This window comes from Dermacentor albipictus, chromosome 4 (genome assembly GCF_038994185.2).
Source record: "Dermacentor albipictus isolate Rhodes 1998 colony chromosome 4, USDA_Dalb.pri_finalv2, whole genome shotgun sequence".
Classification (NCBI taxonomy): Eukaryota; Metazoa; Arthropoda; class Arachnida; order Ixodida; family Ixodidae; genus Dermacentor; species Dermacentor albipictus.
The window spans coordinates 64,173,560-64,194,437 of NC_091824.1; the positions used below are offsets into that span (position 1 = coordinate 64,173,560).

A 20,878-nucleotide genomic window follows, 5' to 3' on the forward strand; every position below is an offset into this window, starting at 1 on the left:
ATCAGAAATTTCAGTGGCATTAGCAGTGACGGCAGGGTAAGGGCAGCTTACCCAACCATCACTGCTGTTACCAGCCAGTAATCAGCCCCCATCTATCACCCAGCCATCACAGTGGAAAATTGTATGACAATTTTCATGGGGAGTCGACAGTCAGCCAGTCGGTGCTTACACTGCCTAAGCTCCCTGTATTTTCTCCCGTTTTGTCTCTCTCCCTCTGCATCTACCATTCAAATTAACGCGCATAGCTCTTCCTTTTTAGGTATGAGAAAATGCATGGCCATGCTAGTACAAGAAAAATCACGTTTGTTATAGAAAAACCTTCACAATGTGATTTAGCAATTTTTGCCCGTGAAGAAGCATGCTGGCAGTACACCAGCGAAAATTTGTTCGCGTGTCGAAAATGGTAGGCGCCCTCGAGGCACGAGACGCATTAGTCTGAGAATAACCACCGCTCGCTTATGAAAATATGTACGTACTCTTACGTTAACTACTTAACTAACCTGGTTGGTGTTACTTTTTACCACAACTATAATTACAGGTCAGCTAAAGAGAGGCCTGCCGAAATCAACTTCCGTGGTGGAATGGCGCGGACGCCTTGCATTCACATAAACCGTTAGTTGCCGTCTGTGTTCTCTAAGAGCAATTTCAAAAGTTATTACCGCATACCTCTAATTAACTTTCTTTTGGACCAGGTAAAATTCCTGTGCTGCGTAAGCAGCAAAGCTCGACGCAAAATTTACGGGTATTTTTTTATGTGCCTACTTTGTAAACCAAAAGCCGTGTTTTTGTTAGCGTCCACGTCTGCGGCGCACTACTTCTTTCAAGTTTTGCACCAATGAGAAGTTGCGCCAGAGACGAGAACAGAGTCGCAATTGTTGTCTTTTTTTCTTATATCCAGTAGGAAAGTATGTCGATGTCCTGCACGCAGTTGTAATTCCGACCATAATCCATATTCATTCCTTGCCCAGAAGAAAAAAAAATGACGAGCAGCAGTGAGAAGTCACGAGGATGGTATAAAGATTGCGTTAATTTCCGAGAAACGGGAATTTCGAGTAGGAGTTATTATGCGGCGAAAAAAAATATTAATTAAAATTGAAACAGTCTGAATCGGTTTCGCAATGTACGAAGCACTTACCCATTCACTATTACGCAGACTGCGCTTGTTACGAGGGCATGCTAAGTGTCTTTGAGCTTGAACCTAGTTATGGCACAGCAAAAAATTAATTGCTCATGCATAAAATTTCACTGTTTATTGCTATAACTGGGGTAGTTGCACGCATAAATGCAGTTAGGCTATTTGTAAAACCAAGCGTAACTGCCGTATGCGGCACTTCAAGTTCAGGGTTACGAACATGAGCCTGCTTGATAACTGGCGCCATTTGACATTTTCTATCGCTTCTTCATAATGCAAAAATAAACGCCCTCGAGTGCTTTTCGCGATGTTTTAGAAATAGCCTATCTGACGTCGGAATAAAATTTTAACACTGATCTCGTCTAAGATTTCATCTAAGATTTCCAGGACGCGAAAACTCTCATTTTTTGCACGAGCACGCAGATGTCTTACACATTGCTTATTTTAAATGAAATATCACTAATGCGTTCGGGCAGGGATTACGAAAGCAGGCTTTAAGAGGTATTACTCTTTCTGGCGCCTTGTCACGGTATTATTCAGACAGACTTGGTGCACGGGCAGCTAATAACTATTTGCTCCTTACTCATTCCGATCTCAAGATAACGAGCAGTCGTTCCTCAAGTGTAATAACTTCTTTTTCTTTATTTACTCGAGAATTCCTCTAATCCTTTATTTCGGCAGACGTTCAAAAATGTTTCGCAATGCTGGAAACAAAAACGTTCTCACCTTCGTACCATTCAATAACGTCTTCTACACAACGTCTCTAAAGCGCTGACTCATAATCCTCGACGAATTCTTCGCGCAGTGGCACAGTGTCAGAATTACTTTATTTATTCATTTTTTGAAGGATCCATCCCAGACTTGGACACTGTGAAATGTCCAACTGGTCTGATAATCGGATTATGTGCAAGGAATGACAATGCCTTTGATCGCCTTAAAAATTCACCACCGGCAGGTCGTTGAGCACCCAAGGAGCTGATGACAGCAAACTGCGCTTTCTCATTTTCGCAGCCGCTGTTCTTTGGGAGTGAATTTTTGAGTAGCTGTGCACTGGTGCGCTGCATTGCTAAAGTGACATTTTTTTTTTCATTCTGCTGGATCGTAGTGCGGAATAATTACCTGTCTCGTTCACGGAAGCGTTAACACAGTGGATTTCAGCCAGAACAACAACCGTGAGTATACTTAGTAAGGTCTTCACTGAATTTTGGCGCCTCACTGGTAAAGCGGGAAGAAAATTTAAACCTATAAAATTTCTTACACCAGACGTGATTGCAAAAAGTGAAGAAGAACAAAACGTAATATTCTACATCCGTGGAAGCTGTAAAGGATGGCTTCAGTAAGCCACGAAGCGTAGACTAATGCAGGGAAATACTACGGGCACTCATTTTACAGTGTCTAGAGCTTTTGCGGGCTTTTTCTTTTTTTTATTTCGTATTTATTCGGACATTTAAAGAAATGCCCACGAACAAAGGGAAAAGAATACAGTCTGTCTCCTGACTGGGCCTACCCTTAGTGCAGCACTTCGGACAGGTACAGCAAAGCGGAACAAAGAACAAACAATATACTATCTACAGAGAAGATTAGGCACACCATCACCGTCAAAATAAAAAGATCAAGCACACAAAACACTGGGCACATTTACATAAAGCAAGCAATTAGCAAATAGAACGAAATATTCACAAGTGTGGCAATACGGATTGGTACTTAACTTTATGCACATGGTATAAAAGAACTTATTGTACTCGTTGTTTCGGTTCTAGGTACAAGCAAATAGTTTATCTTTTAACACGTGGGTAAATCGTTCCTCAATTGCAATATGTTAGTGGTTTCTTTTGCATATTCTGTGGTTTCAGAATGCCTATTGTATTGTGCAATAATTTTATTATTTATTAACTGCATTCAATAGTTGGTGCTACATTTGGCGAAACAAGTGCTAGAACAGGCAGGTTATGCGAAATATTTATGTTCAATAACATTTGAGTGAACAGTTCAGAATTTTGTTTTATTTTCCTAAATACTAGCGCTGCTAGTTGATACTTGTAGCAATCCAAAAACAGCATCACATTTTGTGCACGACATAGTGATGTATCGTTATGGCTTGTGTAATTTATTAGAGCTAGAGCACACTATTGGAGGGAATAGAGCTTGTTGGCACCCGTTTTGTACCAGGTTTCCCAGAACTAAAACGCAATACATAAGTTGAGAATGAATAAAAGAAAAGTGTAGCCATCATTTAACACTACCCGGAAGATGACATAAAAGCCGAATCAGAACAATAGACCTTGATGTTTGAACTCGAAAGGTATCTACATTCTCACAACAACTCAGATCAGTTCGGAAACACACTTCAAGAAATTGATGTGATTGCGTCTGTGTAATGCTTTAATTATTAAATTGCTAAGATACATTGTTACCCGGTGGCTTATTTTTCGGGCGAAAGAGCACGAATTTTCGTTATGTTTAATTCTAACTGATTGGCGTTGAGCCATGTTTTTGGTTCGCCTGACCAGCAGTTTGATTTTTGCTCACTTTCTTGGAAATTAACCCTAGAAAAAGAAGACATTCGTATTATCTGCATGCATGACAAAGCGTGGAGGGAAATGCATATCTACCATGTCATTTATGCATAGAATGAAGAGTAAGGGGCTGAGGATTGACCGTTGCAGTACACCGTACTTGAAAATACCCAAGTCAAATTTAATATAGTGAATCCTTGTATACTGTTTTCTATTGCTAATGTATATTCCCATACGTTTCGAGTTTCCTAGGCAAAATACCATGCTTTAGGGAAATAAACGCTTTGTGGAAATCAAGAGAAATCCCCGCAGTGTAAAGCTTTCCTTCAATGTTATTAAGCATGCGACCCCTAATGTGCAGTAATGCTGTCTGTGTCGATCTACCAGACTAGAATCTGTACTGTTCTTCACAAATGACATTTTTTTTACTAAAGGAATGTAGCCTCTGATATACCAAATGTTCAGCAACTTGAGGAAAAATATAGGTAGTATGGATATTGGGCGGTAATTATTTATTTCATTTTTATTTCCTCCTTTAAAAATTACTGTTACACAGGCTATTTCATATCATCTGGAAGTATACCCATCAACAAAATTCAATCGCAAATGCGCTCCATAATCGAATCAATAACAGCCTTAATAGGAACAGCAGTAATACCGTCATCGCCTGGACAAGATTTGTTCTTCAATGGGCCTATATTGGACGCCACTGCGAGATCAGTAACAGGATATGAAAAGACAAAGTTGGGCGGTGAACTGGAATGTTAGACTCGGCAAGCTTAATATCAGCCGTCTGCGCCATTTTGCCTAATGAGCCGACATCCACAAAATGCAAGTTAAACTTATCTGCAAGTGACTTGCCACTGTAGTGAATATCACTTACATGTAACTCCACAGTGATCGTAGCTTTCGTGCTACCTATCAAACCATTAACTGAATCCCTAAGTAATCTTGTCTTATCCAACATTTTAGAAAACTCTTAAAGGTAAAAATGTGTTTTTGCCTTCTGTAGGTACATGTTGCATTTGTTTCTCATACTTTTATATTCTGAAACATCTCGTTTTTTAGTGTACAAAAATGCGCAGACAGTTTATTTTTCATCTTTATTCCCTTTTATGGAGTGCTCCTATAACCCATCTCTTTCATTTTTTGTTTTGTTTTCTTTGTTTTTTACTAATACATATAGAAATGCAATGTTGTAAATGCCTGCAATTTTTTTCTATAAACAAGTTGTACGTATTCGAGGGCTGACTTTTCTGGCATACGTCATCCCAGTTGCAGTAAGTCATTAAGGAACGAAAGTGGTGAATGAGTGCATCGTTAATATCTTTGTACATGTAGTTTGGTGGGCCGTGTCGTTTAGACGTGTTGAATGGCGCAAATAATGGTAATATATCACTTACACGAGACCTAAAAACAATCTGATAGAAGCATTTTGAGGTAACAAATTTGTGAAATAGATATCTATAAGCGTTTCTGATGTCTGACTTATCCTAGTGGGGCCACTAATAATATTTTCACAGCCATACAAAAGCATTATTTTTAACAGCTTTAACTGAGAGGGCTATTTTTACAAATACTTATGCTTAGGTCACCAAAAGGGACTGTAAAACATTTGTTATGAGTCCCACGTTGAAGAAGAATTTCTATATGTTCAAGAAATACATCAGTATTGCCATCTGGGGGTCGGTATGCAAGTTTTATTGCGATGTTACTGCGTACCGCACTAACTATTTCATAGTCACTGCACAATGTGCAACCATCAGACTCAGTTTCATAAGCAAGACTTTGTTTAATGCACTGCGACACACTACCGCCACGTTTTTCGCTCCGAAAGACAGATACATTGTTGCATCTTTCGAAGTTATTTACTTCAGCGTTAGAAGAAAACCAAGTTCTTGTCAAACCCAGAATGTCACAATGAAAGCTTAAGTGTACTACTTCACTTTCGCTTTCCTCGCCCTTATTCCTCCTACTCTGCGAGTTGAGGTCATATAAGGAGAAACTGTGTTCAGAAAGAAAATCAGCGCTCTTTGTTACTTTAATAAATGATTCGGCGCTATACATGGAATTGTCAATAAAAAAATATTCTATGAAAAGTCGCTTAGGAAAGATTTCACACAATCTTGTTTAATCATTCTTTACATGATATTTTGATCGGAGGTGCTCCGGGTTCCTCTCTTGACAAAGATCCTTCCATCGGACGACCAGACGAATTTGAAACTTAGCTCACTGGCCTAGATCTTTTCCATCCAAAGCAGATTTTTTTAAGTCATTCAGGTTATCGAAAATCTTAATGCCATCGTTTTCCCACCCTAGTTCGGCACAGTTCACCATCCATGCAGCTTTCACAGATAGTCGAGCAAATCTTATCAATATAACAGGGGGTTTTGTCCCTGACGTGACGGCAATCTGCGCATGCTCTCAGCGTCACAATGGGACAGACAAGGCAGACCGAGCGCCTTCACAAGATCATTAACTTTCGACAGGACATCTTTTTCAGTGACAGGCACGCCATGAATTTCTAGGTTAAGGCGGCGGCTTTATTGCGGAAGTACAAATCAAGTCCTGGTTTAGCCTGATAATTTCTTGTTTGTCCTGATTTCTTTCAACGATGTCTACTCTTTTGCGAAAGTTTTCAAGCTCCTTGCTTTGTATGCCTTACTTCGACGCACAAAGTTTAGGCCTGGGGTGCTATGCAGGATGCGCCGAGTTTGGCGAAACTCGGGATCTTCACGAGCTCTGGCGACACCCCAAGATGAAAGCACGAATGGTACCGAGACACAGTTTATCTTTCGACAAGCCTCCAGTTTCATTGGTTTATCTAGATTCACTCTGGCTGGCTATCATTCCTTGGGCGTTGCCTTCTGGGCGGTCGACAAACTGGGGCTCACGCGATCATACCGTCGGTGCATGGTCGTGCCTTCTTTCACTTGTTTGTCGTTCCACCGAGTGCATTACATGCACAAGTGAGTTATAAAACAAATGCATTTATTACAATATTATTAGTTAGTTTGACGTGGTTTAAAAGCATTTTAAAGCTTACAAGATGTACACTGCATGTGTATTCGACTAATTTGTAATTTAGTACGGTTCGCATTATACCACGAGGGAACGCTGTGGTGGCGTCATCACACACATTCATCGGGCGAGCATGGCGGCTAAACATCGAAGAGGCCCAGTGTAAACAAACTCGTACAACGAGCTTGCAGTGCGCGACGTAGTGATCAGGCTCGACGATGACCACTATTTCTTGGATAGTTCTGTTCCTCCGTGAGCAATCTTTCCGTGCACCCCGAAAGACTGCGAATAGCTTGGGCGGTTTTACAGATCGCAACGCGTACCTACTGTTCACGGCACAATCCTGAACAAACAACTTATCCGGTACTGCTTCTGTGAGTGCGCCGAGTTCCTCCACTCTGCGTGACTGCGAGCGTCACGAATATTGCATAGTGTGTGCTAAAGGAAGACAGCCGATATAGCTACGATGCGACAAGAAGGTGGTGCCGACGATGGATCTCGCAACTAACACAGTGACGGAGGCATCGACAAACTGCAAATAAGTATATTTCTACTGTTTCATATTTAGCATAATAATAGTGAACGGATTAAGTCACATTCGTAGTAACGAACTGAATGTCCAGCAGTTTAAGAAAGGCATTGAGAGCCAACGAGTGTTCGTGCTTTTACATGTACGTGGGCCCGCGAAAATATGGAAAAGATAAAGGTAACCTTCACTAACTTGGTGAGGCAACAGAAATTAATGAGTGACATTAAGCTAGCAAAATTTATGGAAGAGTATCTTTATCCAAGTGAAATATCAATAGCAAGTACTGATATAAAGCAGGAAACTTATACAAAAATTTCATGGGTTGAACAGCACATGGAAGGCATTACCGAATCGTGATCGCCACGTTACCGATATCCTTGAAAAAAGTCTAGAATCATTGCATTCCACCGGTTATGCAATATGGGACATAAACCTGGAGGTTAACAAAGAAACTTGAGATGTCAAGGACTGTGTAGAAAGCGAAGTAACAAAAATTGTTGCAGATAGCATTAAGGCAGGAAGACAGCGGCGTAGTAAACCGTGGCAACTGATATGCTAGTTGAGATTAAAAAAGAAAGGAATCGGCAGGCAGGCCATGCACGTATTCGATCACTTGTTGCCAATTCATATCAGGTGATTACATAAGCATTACAGAATGAATGTCAAGGAGAGAGAACTACAGCCAAGGATGGTAGAAAATTGCGTAATGAGACAAGAATATGATGTTTGTAGGCATAGGATGCAATTAGCTCGTATAAGGCGGGATTGTAGGGTGAGGCATTTGTTTTGCAGCGAACAAAATATGTTTGTGGTGCTGACAGTAGAGACTCGTGAAGGTGTGGGGCCACTTCAGCTGGTGGCACACTAATCAACATGACAACTGGCTCTGAAAAAGAAAACCCCAGTTTTGAAAAATAAAGCAATGTTGTCCCAACGCATTGTTTTACTATGCATACTACACTAGAGGCTTCCACATTTAAGGGCACTTAGTACTAATAGTGCAACGAGCATTTTTCTTTGTAAATAATGGTTTGTACGTGGCTGATTCATTCCAATACACTTTTTTGCAGCAAAACATTCTGCTGCTGGAGCCACTCAACCGCCTGGTGGCAGTAGGTGAGCGCCAGGCACGTGCTCTTGAGAGTGTGGCAAAGGTCCAGAGGGCTGCTCCGCAACAGTAGTATCGGTGCCCTCACTGCTCTCCTGTCGAGCCCACAGAAGGCACCTTATAAAGGAGCTTTCAGTTTAATATTTTGTTTATTATTCAAGAACATGAATAAAATTATTGCAGTAAACATTGTGCTGTGCATATTAGGAGACTTGTAACATGCACTTGGTGTCCCTTCAAAATAGGCAAAAACATAAGACAACCTGTGCCACTCTTGGACCCTGTAAATAAAAAATACACTAATGCAGCATACACATCATCATGCTGTTTGTTCTTTCTATGTGCAAGAATACAGTGCGTGTTCATTAGCCACAAGATGAACGGTGTGTGTAATTAACAATGAAGAAAGGAAACAGCAGGAGCTTAATAATGCTATCACCTATAGACTGTGCATATGACTGCAACACTCCCCGATTCAAATGTGCCATTACATGCATGTTCGATACCACATATTCTTTAACATTGTCTTATAATTGCATGTACCATATTTCACACATCTTAAACCCTTGCATAGCACACTTCTAATGTATCCATTTCATGGGCCAAATAATTGTACACTTTGTCCTTTTGTGTTGTATGAAAAGCAGCATCCTTTACAGTCGGATAAAACTTCAGAAGACAGGAGAGGCCCCACCCAGATGACCAAAGTGCAGCAGCCGATTGCCTACACGTCTAAAGAAATAGTCCCTCTCCAACGAGCAATATTAGTCTGTCTGGCGGCACGATATCAGTCTCGAGTGCGTGCCCATTGGTGCAGGCTTGTGTTCACCTGCCTTAAAGTGCAGATTCCGCAGCCTCCTAAAGTTGTATCCGACTACAGAAACACGTAATGCCTTGCACCAGTTGCATAGACTTCTGCAATTTGATAGCACACAATGATCAGGAGCAGAAATCTATAAAGGCATCCAAGCAAAGCTGGCTGGCCACACTTCCATTATGAGGGGCTGAAAAAGGTCTCGCCAAATATTCCCATGACGTCCTTGAAAAAGAGGTGGTGTTTGGCACTTCTTTAGAATCAAAAACAGATTACACTGAATGTTGTGTAGCACGTCAAAACAAACTGAGCTTGGTTATTTGCACAGCATGAAATGGGAGGTTGAGCTTCACATAGGAAACAAACTGCTCAGCCCAGTACAATTTTGAGGCCGGTATGGCACCTATTATGGCACCGGTATGGCACCTATTATGTCAACAGTGTCTATATACAAATTACACTTTTCACAGACCATTGATTTCACCATTATTTTTGTGTGATGGTTCTTTCAATCAGCGCTTGCATTACATGAGCAGGTGGATTTGAAAGCAAAGCTTTGTTTGCAAACCTTCCGACTTCCATAAGTGTGTGGCAAGGCACTGGCATGTTGTCGAATAGCTCACACTTCCTCGGTCCTGCACCAAAGAAGCCCAATGCTCTATTTTAAGTTGGATCGCACAACAATTCAACGGCACACAAACAAGTGTAACACACACAGCAAAGCATTCTGCTGTGTGTATTTCTCTTTGTGTCCCGTCGAATTGTTGTGCAATTAAACTTCAAGCTTCTATACCAATACACCGTCTTCAACCTCACCAATGCTCTAGTTATTAGGCCACAATGGTGCACATCTTTGAAATTTCCCAACACAAATTAGCTCTCCAAAAAATCACAAATGTTAAATTTTGCAGCACAGCTGTATGTATGAACGTGCCATATTCTTCACCACTAAACTCACAGGAATCAAAGAGGCAAGCATTAACCAGCCTTGCTGCTGCCGTTACCATTATCATCATGACACCAATGGAAAGACAGTGCCACGTTTCAGTAAAGGGAGTGCTGGAGGGAAAGGTGTGACAGCGAGGGCTTACAATAAAAATAATGGTTACGAGACATGTTCAATGCCAATATATGCTGCATGTCGCTCAGCCTACTTTGGCAATGCGGCAAGTGTTTACTCGTTTGGGCATATCACGTTTTGTGTAATCATTGCTCTAAAGCTGTACAAATGGTCTATTTGCTCTGCAAGTTTTATTTTTATCATGGTAGGTTAAAGACCCACTTTTCATTGGCATCTGCACCACATTTCTCCCGATATGTAATAATGCCTTGGTGGTTCATGACATCTTCACGTACAGAGAGTTCTGCAGAGTATCGGATGTGCATTGTTTTAATGCTTAAGAATTAGAGCCCCATTATGAGACGAAAATATACAATTTATCCATCCAGAATAACGCCCCCCCCCCCCCAAAAAAAAGATGCACTGAACCTCTGGCACATGCATCGACAGTGAACAGAGCAAACAATCTGAAGTATTTTCTTCATGCAAGCCAACACACTAAGATTCTCAATGCATTTTCATTTCGCCACAAATGCATAGGCACAACCGGCTTGGTGCAACATCCACATCTCGCGCTGCAACAAATTATGCCATGCCTCGCTGTTTCATAGTGCGGCCGATAGATTACGCATGACCAAAATTCAGCATTGTGCGTACTTAGTAACTTCAGCAATGAAGAACCCCAAGTTCTTTATGAGATTAGGATTCATAGGTTACTTCACACAATTAGTGATATCCATTTATCTATTTATACTTAACCCCTTTCCCAAGAAAGTGAGCCATTTGGAAGGCACCCTGACAGATAAGTAGAACAATCGACAAAAAGTGATCAACCAGCGAAAAAGTCTGTTAATCACAGTAACGCTTACATTGAAGGCGCCTTAATTCCTACGTACGTTCCGTCGACACACCCGACTACGTTCGTAATGTTCCCACGAAGTGGGAAGCATTCTTTTATATATGCCCGCTCCGCCGCAGTATTCTGGAAAGCTAGCCACCGCTTACGCACTGCCGCATCGATAAGCGCGTCAGACACATCTCTGACACAGTTGCTAACAGTAGTTTGATGGCGTCCGATGTAACGCTCGGCGCCGACGCTTCCCTGAAAACTCCCAGTCCCGTAGAAACGGAGGGCACAGATGACTTGCTCTATGACGGTGAGCGAATGAAGCCTGCCACGCTGTCTCCGCAGACGAGAGTCTTCGCCTAGCTCGTCACACAGCCAGCACACTGATGTCTTCGACAGGCGAAAATGACGCTGAAACCCCCGTCGGTCATGCAGGTGAACGGGTCCGGACGGTCATACTGACGCTTGCTGCCGCTGGATGCAATGAAACAGGCTGCTGCTGCCGCCGCCATGTTCCCGAGTTGAACTCGGAGGGGGTTTCGCGATGTACGAGTTTAGCGCGAGTTCGCCTGTCAATCAAAACCAGAGGTCACGCCCCGCGCGAGGCATGTTACTTTTGCGCGCGCACCCACTACAGTTGGGCCACGCCCAACTTATCTTCCGGCAACAGCGACGCGGTGTCGAGCTGAGTGGCATCAACAATCTTGACCGCCGACATAAAACACGCACAACGCACTGTCATCGGTGATGTACTGAGCACCACTATCAAAAACAAAGCGTTGACTGTCGCTGACATACATCTTCTCGGGCTGAGATGGCCGCACAACACGGTTTCATTGCCTGCATTGCGGCGCGTAGCGCACAGTAAATAATTATCGGCACGTCACTGTAGCTGCTTGCAAGGCGTCGAGGCGTCGAGGGGGACGACGATGCTGAGGAGTGCTTATTGCAGCAGTCGTTTCAGATGGCTGCTCTGTCATCGGTGATGAAACGGAGCCACAACGTCGTAAACACGATCAGCGTCCGAGAATCGCTCGCTCTTCTAGGCCCAGTGCAATGGCATTTCTTCATCACAAGCACTGCGCACTCAACAGTTCCAACACCTCTCTCCGTTCGAAATCTTATTTCATAACTGCACACAAGAGCCCTCACCTGCCAAAATGCGAGTGCTGCGGTGTCGTTACGATATCCATCTGCGATCGCTGCTGGCTCCAGCAGAGGTAATCCGCAAACACCTTCGACTGCACAACACACTCATATACTGCGTACATGCGCTCAGAGACGCCTTCACTGGGCAAGCGATGACAAGCGATGAATTCTGTCGCTGGGGAAGCACGCACGTTTCGCAATGTATCGCAGAGGCTTCGCGCACAAAGATGAACTGGTACATTTTCACTGAACTGCGTCACTACGCACTCTAAAATAACATGCCGCCATTTTACAGCGACAGCTGTTGTGTCGTTTTTAGTTGGTGAAGCGGGGGCCTTAATAGCCTAGTGAAGCGCCTGCGATGAACAGCCGTACCGCGGCGCTGCGTTTCTATTCCCCTAATAGAGAAAGAGTGGCCATGACCCTCCATGGATCATGACCGACTTTATTGAGAATAGCACTGCAGCGCCCCTAGGCGACTTATCACCGTATGAACGCCCTCGTGCGTGCGACCCGCTTCAATGTACCGCTTCTAAGCTTTCGCCTCCCTGTCGCCACTCACGGCGAGAAGTGCAAAATTTAATAATTTGCTTGATCTCCGTTTGTCATCACAAATTTCTAGCATTGAAAACGAAAAACAGATACCTAAAGAAATAAAAATGTGTGTTATTTTATTTGTCGTATTTTAACGTATTCGTTTGAGTGAAAGTGTAGGTGCAAGAATGCGCCGCATATACCCCGTTCGCATTCGATGGAGGATAGATAGATAGCGCCCGAAAGATGAGGCACGCCCTGGACGCGCCCGGGAAAGGCGTGGCAAACGGCTCACGGCAAGTGTGCTGACAGACAGCGGGGCAGTCACGGTATCGCTAAGTTGCGATAATCCGTTGATAACAATACGCGGCGCTGGCGCGTTTCGTTGTGCAGCCTTCTGCGCGTGAAACGTGGAAGCAGCGTGCCGCGCAGGGTGCGCTCATGTTGTCATACGCGACTTTTTGTCTACATATTTTTTTGCCTGCACCTTCGGCCCGTTCCGCGCTATCTCCGTTCACTGACTGCCGTCGAGCAAACTCGGGCAAAACTCGGGTGAACGAGAAACTCGGCGCATCCTGCATAGCACCCCTGGCCACTATTTGTGCAACAAATTTACAATTTCCGAGTTTTGATTAGAAACTGAAACAGGCTCTCCATCTGGCTTTTTTTAACGTCCTAATAACCTGAATGTGCTCCCTGCATACAGGAAGCCTGGTTATACAGCATTCATTCGTTGAGATCACTTGATTATAATGCGTCTACTTATGTTGCGTATCATAAATATTTCAAATATATTGTTACGGTGAAGTGAAGGAAGACGTTGAGTTGGACTAGAGAAAGACGAAGTCTGGCGGTTGCCTGAACGCCATATCCATCATTTGTAAATATAAGTTATTTTACACTCGTGGGCCTGCTTTCTTCCCGCAACATTTTGGTGGAAGGTGCGGGGTACCACCACGGAACTTCGCAGCGGACGTCATCTACCTGCTGCCACAATGGCAAATCAACCGACACAAGCGACAACGCCTCGGCAGCCCGTGCCCACGGTCATCCTCACTCACCCACGGGACCCGGGAACATTTTGTGGCACGGACAACGTCGACGTCGAGGACTGGCTTACGATGTACGAGCGAGTGTGCGACAACAACAGGTGGGATCCTACAATGATGCTTGCAAACGTAATATTTTATCTGAAGGGAACTGCGAAGCAATGGTATGACACACATGAAGCTGACCTAACGAGCTGGGATGTTTGCAAAGAAAAAATGCGAGACCTGTTCGGCAGACCTGTCGGTCGTCAGCTGGCAGCTAAAAAAGAACTTGCGTGCCGCGCTCAGACGTCCACAGAATCCTATGTCGTGTACATACAGGATGTGCTGGCCCTCTGTCGCAAGGCTGATGACAACATGACCGAGGCAGACAAGATTGGCCATATATTGAAAGGTATTGCAGACGATGCCTTCAATCTCTTGATGTGTAAGGATTGTGCCACTGTGGATGCAATTATTAAGGAGTGCCGGCGCTTCGAACAAGCGAAGGGCCGCCGCGTCACTCAAACTTTCGACCGGTTGCCCAATACCGCCGCGACATCTTCTTGCGAAGACCCGCCGCGGTTCGTTCAGCCCGCAGGACCGGAAGAAATAACGCGCATCGTTCGCCGTGAGCTTGAGGCCATGGCCCCGGCTCCCGTTCGTTCAGACTGTCGGGAAAGCGTACCCGCTATCTCCCTTATACAAGCGGTCGTTCGGGAGGAAATAGCAAGTTTGGGCATTCCATCTCTCTGCTCAGTCCGCCATACCAACACCTACCAAATTTCTCCGACCGCTCGCTCCCGGACGCAAAGCTTTCCACCACTCCGTCGCAACCCAGCTGAATGGCGCACAGCGGATGATAAACCCATCTGTTTTAATTGTTCCGGTATTGGACACATCGCCCGTCATTGCCGCAACCACTGGTCGTCGCCTCCTCGGTGGTCGTCTCCGAGTCACTACAGCCAAGTACCCGACAATCGCACTTTCTCGCCCTATACGCCGACTAGGAACATCAACGCCGACAGTGCTCCACCAAGATCCAGCCGATCCCCGTCTCCGCAAGGTCGTAGGTCCCGTTCGCCTCTCGTTCACCGCTCTTCGTCCCCTTCTGCAACCGGTCGCTTCGCTTCGGGAAACTAGGCGGTGCAGCTCCCGGAGGTGAAGCTGCAACTCCGACCCGGCCCACAAATCCTCTATTGACCCTGCCTACATGTGGAAACCTGCTGGACATTGAAGTCGATGGCGTTCCTGTTAGATCTCTCGTTGATACAGGAGCGCAGCTTTCAGTTATGAGCGCTGCTCTCCGCCGCCGGCTCAAAAAGGTTCTGACCCCCGCCGTACCGTGCACCGTGCGAGTCGCCGATGGGAGTACGTCACCTGTCCTTGGAATGTGCACAGCACGTGTGACCATTGGGGGCCATTATACCGTTGTTCTATTTATCGTCCTTGAACACTGCCCACACGACCTAATTCTCGGCCTCGACTTCCTTTCGAAACACTCTGCCCAAATTGACTGCTCCGCAGGTGTTGTACAGTTGGACCTGCCGCTTCCTGCCGACGCAACCACTTGTGCTCCACACCGCTTATGTGCTGCTGAATTTGCAAGGCTGTCTCCACAGGCTGCTACAAATGTCCTGCTGACGCCCTGTCCTCCCGTACCTGATGGCGAGTACGTCCTGTCGCCGCTTACTGACGTGGTTTTGTCGCGTAATATTGCCCTACCGAGCACCTTAGTTCGGATCCGCGAAAACTGCGCTCGCGTGCCCATCCTCAATTTTGGGTTCTCGTCACATGTTTTGCCACACGGTATCGCCATAGCGCATATCACTTCTTTGGAAGAATTTCAGATTTCTTTTTTGACCTCTGAATCCTTCCTCAGTACGAACGGACCTTTGTCATCCACTCCTTCGTACTCGACGCCTGCGGACGATGTTTCTAAGACGATCGCCCCCGACCTTCCTTCCGAGCAAACAACAGCTCTTCGTCATCTCCTGTCATCTTATCGGGACATCTTTGATTTGGACGACCGTCCACTTGGCCAGACATCTGTTGTCACGCATCGCATCAACACCGGTGACGCCAGCCCCATTCATAGGCGGCCATATCGTGTCTCGGCAACAGAAAGGGCCATCATACAGAAAGAAGTAGACAGGATGATGGACAAGGACATCATTGAACCCTCCAGTAGCCCGTGGGCATCACCGGTTGTCTTAGTAAAGAAAAAAGATAACTCGTGGCGCTTCTGCGTTGACTACCGTCACCTCAACCGGATAACAAAGAAGGATGTTTATCCCTTGCCTCGCATTGATGACGCTCTTGACTGCCTTCACGGATCCCAATACTTTTCATCAATTGACCTCCGCTCCGGCTATTGGCAGATTAGCGTCGATGAGATGGACCGCGAGAAAACCGCCTTTGTCACACCGGACGGTCTGTACCAATTTAAAGTCATGCCCTTTGGATTATGCAATGCGCCAGCTACATTCGAGCGCATGATGGACTCTCTCTTGCGCGGCTTGAAGTGGTCTACATGCCTGTGTTACCTCGACGATGTGATTGTGTTTTCGCCGAACTTTGAGAGCCACCTGCGGCGCCTCACAACCATACTCTCCGTGTTTCGCAGGGCTGGCCTTCAGCTAAACTCCTCCAAGTGCCATTTCGGTCGCCGTGAAATTAACCTGCTTGGTCATCTCGTCAACGCCGCCGGAGTCCAACCTGATCCACAGAAAGTTCACGCCGTGCGAAATTTTCCTGTACCTTGTTCAACGAACGATGTCCGTAGTTTTCTGGGCTTATGCTCTTATTTTCGGCGATTTGTGAAAAATTTTGCGGACATCGCTCACCCTCTCACTGACCTTCTTAAGAAAGACGCCTCTTTCTCTTGGGGACCGCTACAGGAGAAAGCCTTCTCTACCCTGATTGAGCGGCTTACCACTTCCCCGATTCTCTCCCACTTTGACCCTTCTGCGCCCACTGAAGTACGAACTGACGCGAGTGGTCATGGCATCGGCGCTGTCCTCGCTCAGCGTCAACAGGGCCAAGACCGTGTCATCGCTTACGCTAGCCGCCGCCTTTCCACGCCCGAGCGAAATTACTCCATTACTGAGAGAGAATGTCTCGCGCTCGTATGGGCGGTCGCGAAATTTCGCCCGTACCTTTTCGGTCGGAGCTTCTGCGTTGTCACCGACCATCACGCCCTCTGCTGGCTCTCCTCTTTGAAGGACCCAACTGGACGACTTGCACGTTGGGCATTGCGCCTACAAGAATATACATTTTCTATTATATATAAGTCAGGACGCCTGCATAAAGACGCTGACTGCCTGTCCCGCAATCCCGTGGATCAACCGGACGATACCGATGCAGACTCGGACATCAGTATTCTGTCCCTCTCCGGCTTCCTCCACATTGGCGACGAGCAGCGCAAGGATCCTGTTCTTCGAACACTTATGGACCGCCTAAGCTCCTCGCCCAATGACCCGTCCCTTCGGATGTTCACCTTGCGCGATGGAACTTTATACCGTCGTAGCGTTCGTCCTGACGGCCCGGAGCTCCTCCTAGTCGTCCCCAAGCACCTTCGACTCACCGTGCTCCAGCAACTTCATGACGCTCCTACTGCTGGACATCTGGGCGTCACTCGTACTTACGACCACCTGCGGCGCCGCTTCTTCTGGCCTGGCATTTATCGCTCTGTGCGCCGTTATGTCGCTTCTTGCGACCTGTGTCAGCGCCGGAAGACGCCTGCTATGCCTCCCGCTGGTTTGCTTCAACCCATTGATATACCTACAGAGCCCTTCTTCCGTGTGGGCCTCGACCTCCTTGGTCCGTTTCCAATTTCCATCAAAGGAAACAAATGGATTGCTGTAGCAACCGATTATGCCACTAGATATGCCATCGCACGAGCCCTGCCAACCAGCTGCGCTACAGATGTCGCCGACTTCTTACTAAAAGACGTCATCCTGCACCACGGCGCCCCTCGCCAGTTGCTGACGGATCGCGGCCGCTACTTTCTATCGAAGGTCGTTGATGATCTGCTCCGCTCCTGTTCTACAGAACATCGGATTGCTACCGCGTACCACCCTCAAACGAACGGCCTCACCGAGAGACTCAACCGCACACTCACTGAAATGCTCGCCATGTACGTCTCCAACGATCACCGCGACTGGGACGTCGCTTTACCATACGTCACTTTCGCATACAACTCGTCCCGTCACGACACTGCCGGATTTTCACCATTTTTCCTTTTGTACGGCCGCGACCCCACCTTGCCTTTTGACACGTTGCTACCTTCCGCAGTACAGTCACCCAGCACTGCTTACGCTCGCGAGGCTATTGACTTAGCCGCCCAGGCCCGAAATGTCGCCCATCATCGCCTCACAGTCTCGCAAGCTTCTCAAAAGCGACGCTACGACCTTCGGCACCGAGACCACCATTTTTCACCTGGTTCCCTTGTCCTTCTCTGGACGCCTTCACGTCGTGTCGGCTTGTCGGAAAAATTACTGTCCCGTTTTTCTGGTCCGTACCAGATCTTACGCCAACTGTCCGACGTGACCTACGAGATCGCCCCACTCGGTCAGCCTTCCGTGCCTCCCAACTTAACCAGTGATGTTGTTCACGTCACCAGGCTCAAGCCCTATGTCCCCCCAATAAGTGAGGCTGTTTAACTTGCACCGGGACGGAGCTCCCCCACCGGGAGGGTGATGTTACGGTGAAGTGAAGGAAGACGTTGAGTTGGACTAGAGAAAGACGAAGTCTGGCGGTTGCCTGAACGCCATATCCATCATTTGTAAATATAAGTTATTTTACACTCGTGGGCCTGCTTTCTTCCCGCAACAATATTATCTAAGATGAGAGAACACAGTAACAAAAAGCACATCAATATAGAACATGTTGCATGCTTTGCTCACTGAGTGTGACACTGGCACGATTTCATTTTCGATGCGGCATCTCGGACTACGAATATATTTGCTATTGAGTAGACACATGTAGCGTGCCGTTGCATTTAATTGTTGCTGATGACCATCTTTTTTACACCGGCACAAGCTATCTGCTTGAATTTTATAAAAATGTCTGTAGTGCATGTGAGCACGAGGAATCCTATGGGCAGAACTGGGAATCCTATGAAAATTAAGATTATGAGAAACCACGAACCACAGAAAACATTTGGGTGAATGGCTTCTTTGCTGGCCCTGCAAGTGAATTTGAGAGTCAGCTTAATTTTTGGTAAGCATACTCTTACCCCCCTACTCAGAAATGCATCTTAACTTGAAGCCCTTGCTTGACTTGATTTAAATGACGCCTGTCGTGAACCCACCAAAAGAAGCGCAATGAGCGTCTTGTGCACGTTCTCACCAGGCATCATTTATGTAAAGTCAAGCATGAGCTTCAAGTTAAGACACATTTCTGAATACGGGGGTTAGTACCGGAAGCGCCCCTTTAGAAACCGAGGCACGTGCATGCCTGCGAACTTCTGAAGTTTAAGATTTGTAAAATCCCGTGGGTGCTGAACTCTTTCTTACACATTTATCACCAATTTCATATGCGTCTCTTGAATGATTGCTCGCAGCCGATCACTATTGAGTGCGGCATACACCCTTTAATAAAAATCATTTACCTTTACGCGCAGCACATAACTAATGCGAAAGCAGCAACAAACGTGGCACAACCAGATACTGACTCGCAGCACAGTGAATTTTTTTTTTTTTTCAGTGACTGCATCGTTAGTTTTATCCGTATGGACTTCTCGGGGAAAATACGCCTCTAGCCTCATTACACCATCAGACGGGCTCCGGAAGGCTCGAGGACCGACGAGCCAATATCATTCGCAAAAAGATTTCATTTTTCGCAATGCTTGATGCAACATTCGTAAAATCGTCCAACGAGCCTCAAATCCTAAACTTTATGACCAACTGAAGGGAGTTGCATTCGAGAGAGCATATTCTGAAGAGTACGCAACCAGCCGGAAATGGCATTTCGTGGCGCCAATGACCTCAGCGTCAAGCAATCAGAAGGCATCCTGTGTGCTGGAACTATACGTGACTCAGCGTGCATTTCAAGCATTTATAATTGCTTCAAACAATATTTATGTTTATTTTAAAGAACTTTTATTTTTATTTACGTTATTTATTGCTGCGTTGCTTCAATGTGGCCACATTTGCCATTATTTAACAAAGTATTGACTGCTTTGAGAAGCGTTCAAACAATGTTGTTTGAGGCACACTTGTCGACCACTTAAACCTTAGTCTCGAGCCAATGTTCCGATGAAAGGACGTATTTTCGTCTTGGCAACGTCACCAGTGACTAACCCTCTTGCCATTACGTTCGCTCCAACCTGAAGCTTCCCGTATTCGCCCACTGCTAATCATCTCCAGCGCCCATCGTGCTGTGACCCCTTGTGTTGTTCGGATTATGATTAACATGCGCTTTGTTGAACAGGAAGATGTAATCCTGGAAGTGGGAAATATACACGTGCAACAGACGCGTGGTCGAGGGCATGCTGCATCCAAAGCAAGTACCCAAAGATTGAGTTCACAAGGCGCAGTCAAATTTATTTGCAGTCTTTTAACATGTTCACCACCACTGTTCGCCGGTCATTTGCTTGAAGCCCTGCCTTATGGTTTCTCGAATAGTCTTTATAAATGTTCTTTTATTATCGGACAGTGTATCGGACAGTGTATAGTGCACAGACAGAAGAAAACCAGAAGATTGCCTGGCTTATTGCAAATGATCAAAACTTCTGTTGCTGGATAGCGACTTTGCTTCTTGATATTCTTCACACGACACGAGCTAACTCGTAGTCTGCGAGAAGAGAGAGAATATTTGCATACTGAGTAAACGTAAGTGTGGATGGACCTTCGAGCCGCTTTTTGCAGGCATTTCTCGTCTCTCGAAGCTTTTTTATTGGGGCGGCTGAGGCTACTTCGCTTTGATATTCTTTCAGATTCACTTTTTCAGAATAATCTGAGCAAACGGCCTATTAGTCTTGAGAAAAAAATAATGCCGATAAACACGCAGTTCCGAGCTTAGAAATGGCTGTATTTCCAAGGTTAGTATGGATTTATTATGATAGTGTGCCATAAATAAGCCTCGGCACACTACACTGGCCCCACCAGCAGCACCTTAGTTCTCGCACTTGCTCCG

At 45.7% G+C, this 20,878-nt stretch overlaps 2 protein-coding genes across 6 annotated transcripts in view; one reads left to right on the forward strand and one right to left on the reverse strand.

The window, feature by feature from the left end:
- The window catches only part of LOC139059120 (uncharacterized), a 724,926-nt gene that overhangs the window by 87,949 nt on the left and 616,099 nt on the right, over nt 1-20,878 (forward strand). The window lies entirely within an intron of this gene.
- Nucleotides 1-20,878, reverse strand: part of LOC139046708 (uncharacterized) — a 208,386-nt gene that overhangs the window by 18,509 nt on the left and 168,999 nt on the right. The window lies entirely within an intron of this gene.